This window comes from Magallana gigas, chromosome 3 (genome assembly GCF_963853765.1).
Source record: "Magallana gigas chromosome 3, xbMagGiga1.1, whole genome shotgun sequence".
In the NCBI taxonomy this organism is placed as follows: domain Eukaryota; kingdom Metazoa; phylum Mollusca; class Bivalvia; order Ostreida; family Ostreidae; genus Magallana; species Magallana gigas.
Genome location: NC_088855.1, coordinates 51,378,237 through 51,381,702, shown reverse-complemented (window position 1 = coordinate 51,381,702; position 3,466 = coordinate 51,378,237). Strand labels below are relative to the sequence as shown.

The 3,466-nt window shown below is 32.8% G+C and overlaps 1 long non-coding RNA gene across 1 annotated transcript; it reads right to left on the bottom strand.

Moving 5' to 3' along the window:
• Nucleotides 1-458: 458 nt before the first annotated feature.
• Nucleotides 459-2,757, bottom strand: LOC136274081 (uncharacterized). The gene is made up of 3 exons (XR_010712371.1): nt 1,834-2,757; nt 1,409-1,436; nt 459-1,328 (listed from the first exon to the last, which is right to left on the bottom strand). It is a non-coding gene; the product is annotated as an uncharacterized lncRNA (long non-coding RNA).
• Between the last annotated feature and the right edge of the window lie 709 nt (nt 2,758-3,466).

Genomic DNA, 3,466 nt, shown 5'->3' with positions numbered 1-3,466 from the left:
GTTTTTTGTCTTGTTTTGAACAATTAAAAATGTATTGCTTGGAGTACAGAATTATTAAATTAACTACTTTGTTGTAAACACTGAATGGAAGTTCACCAAATAGTACATTTTTAACAGTAAAGCCAACTCTATTTGAAGTTTTTCTATAAATATACATACTAAGATTATTCCATATAGGAGGTATTCCTGAACATGTCATAAATACGTGCTGAATTGTTTCCACATTTTCCTTACAAAAAGCACAATACATCATATGAAATAACATTAATGGAAAATGGAACACTGAACTATCACTTCACTTAGATATAAATGATTTTGTGAAAGATTTTTTTAAAGTTTGTTTTAGGACAACTACTGATACTTCAATACAATGGCTACAATACAGAATTCTTCACAGAATTCTTCCAACAAACTATTATTTGAAAAAACTGTTGAACTTTTTAACTTCTACTAGACAGACATATTTTTTGTTCATAGCCGCTTACAAAATTTGGTCGCTCTCTGACGCTTTGCCGATATTAAAAGCATGAGAGAGAGAGAGAGAGAGAGAGAGAGAGAGAGAGAGAGAGAGAGATTTTCAGTCTTTACTACACAATATGCATAAAGACACACCAAAAGAGCCCGGCTTTCAGTACTTCAGTACTTTGATTTTATTTGCATGATTACTCCAAAATTTTGTAACATCTGTTGTTGTGTTCATTATGTACTGGCCTTTGAAGCCACCAGTAAAGCAAGAATTTTTAAACTTTGACTTGGATATACTTTTTAAGTCACTACTTGTGTCCAACTTCATACTGTATTAAAATCATAACTAAATAATAGTTCAAACTATAAATATTTGTTTGATTTCTTCAAATTATCAATTTACATGTTAGATTTAAGCAAAAATTTGAGAAAAATTATTATTTCTTGTTTGGGTCCTATATTTTCAAAAAATGGCATGTGACATGGATCACAAATAAAAAAAAATGAACATTTTAGGTACTCATCTTTGTATCCAAGTGGTTTTCGAATGTTTTTACTATTATTTCAGGTGACAACCTCCTTAAACAAACATAAAATTGAATATTATGCAGAAGGTGGTGGAAATTGGATCTTTAGACAGCCTATGGTACGTGTACCCAACCACGCAGATTGTCGGGTTCAGTATTTATTTGAACAGTTTCGTATTCACTTGATTGATAAGGAATTGAAGTGGAACTCAGGATTGTTGTGTACAGATTGTGTTCTTGTTGTGGGTAGGATCCGTTTGTCGCCTCAATAACACTGTAATTGTGTGTGGTGATTCGAGATTCGTCAATAACTAAGTAATCGCAATGGTCTGTAAACTGCAAGAAATATCCTAAAGTTACATTGTGTTTTTTAAACTTTTAACACGTTCCATGTCTTTCATTACAAATGTACTTACCTCTTCCACCGGTGCCGACCTTGATTTCCTTGAAAAAAGATATTGATTAAAAATGAATAAAATTTGCACTGTTAACAATTGGTTAACATTTCTAATAAGCTTTACTGGACCACGTGCCATAATGATAAGATGATAAAAAATTTTACTGTTAACATTTCTAATCCTTTTTACTGAACCGCGTACCACAGTATAATTAGATGATTAGCTTTTTTACCTCATAGAAGGATACTCAAGAGTGGATGTTGGTAGTCTCTTTTAAAATCATTTGTTAAACAAACTAAATATATCAGCTCTCTACCATAACTAAAAGTTACTATTTGACATTTTCAAATAGCTTAAGAGAGAGCACTGAAACTTAAGCAATGTTGCCTGATGGTTATTTTGCAGCCAATAATTTATTATTGCACGCAATGTGTGACGTGTACCTGAAGCGTCTATACAGCAGTGCGCAGACTCCCAGGAGTATTAGCAATGCTAAACTCACAAAAATGATGACCAGTACAAAAGTGTTCTTGGGATTCGAGAGAATGGAAACTTCTGGAGGACCAGTGGAGAGAGGAGTCCCTGAATGGGTTGAAGACGCGGCTCGTAATCCTGTTCTGGTTGTTGGCAGAGTTGTTCCTGGGCATGCATGGGGAAGACAATCTTTATAGAAATATTTTGTATGAATAAAAAATCAGTATTATAAAAACAAAACAAAAAAATTTTAATGTCGTGTTAAAAAAAATTAAAGTCACTTAAGTCCATTTGTGACAAACTGCAAGTTGTTTCCGTCCGATATTTCGCCATCCCTATGTAGACTTTTTTCAATTATAAACTTTTTAGAAACGACAAGTCAAATCCCTTAACTAAACCAATATTTTTATCTGTACGTGATGATGTATGATAGTAACTCTTTCAGCCTTTATTAATCTTCCCTTTTTTATATTCAATTCAGCTCCAGATCCCTATCTTAGCATATATTTTTATTAAATTGCATTATTAGCAATATAACTGCTATGCGCCTCCTAAGTTTATTATACCACAAACATGACACTAACGTTTAATTAATTATATTTACATTTACTTTCTTTCCCTCTATTAAATTGCATTGGTTGATTTGAGTGATATTTACGCATAACATATAAGACCCAATCACCAAATCTGGTGCGTAGGAATACATTCAGTATTCCTTCAGTATTTCTCGAAGAACATGAACTGACTCTTCTCGCGACTTCAAACCGGATCACGACCTGATATTATACTTACGCTGATTAATATTTCATTGATGTAAATACATTTTGATGGTTAAATGAATTCAATTGATCAATTTCTTAGTGTACCAAAATTAAGTTCATTAAATCACAGAAAGACAAATAAAACTGTGTTATTAGAATTTAAAACGCTGTGCACTATTTTTGTCAGCATAATTCGGCTGTTCAAATAGCTCTTCCGTTAATTTCGCATTACTCGTTGAATAAGTCAGAACTTTTTAAAAACAAATCATATTTGTGGGAAGGAAATAAATGTTCAAAAACGTAAATATAGGCATTGAATCATTATTTTTTGAAAGATGTGGTCTCATAACTGCAACGGTGTGTGCAAACAAATTGTCATAACGCGCTAGCGCGCGTTATGCAATTTGTATGCACACACCGCTGCAGTTATGAGACCACATCTTTCAAAAAATAATGATTCAATGCTTAAGTACAAGATCCAAAATAATGTTTCAATATGCCACCCTAACCCAAATCTATACTAATAAATTCAGGCAATTTGCAAGTAAAATACAAAATGCCTGCATCAGAGTACTTTTGGTATTTCAACACATATGTGATGATGTCCGTAAGGTATAATTAAATTATAACTAATAAGTTGTTATTGTGAAAAATAATTTAAAAACCTACTTTCATTTTCGATAAACAAGCCCGAAATAGCAAAAATGAGAGTAAGGTGGTGAACCCGCTTTGGCGGATCCAAGTCATGGATTATTACCGTCTTCCAAGGAAGACGGTATAAAGAGTTGAAATAATTTACAGTCTCCGGGTTGTGCACTTCCTCTCCTTTGTGATTGGTAGA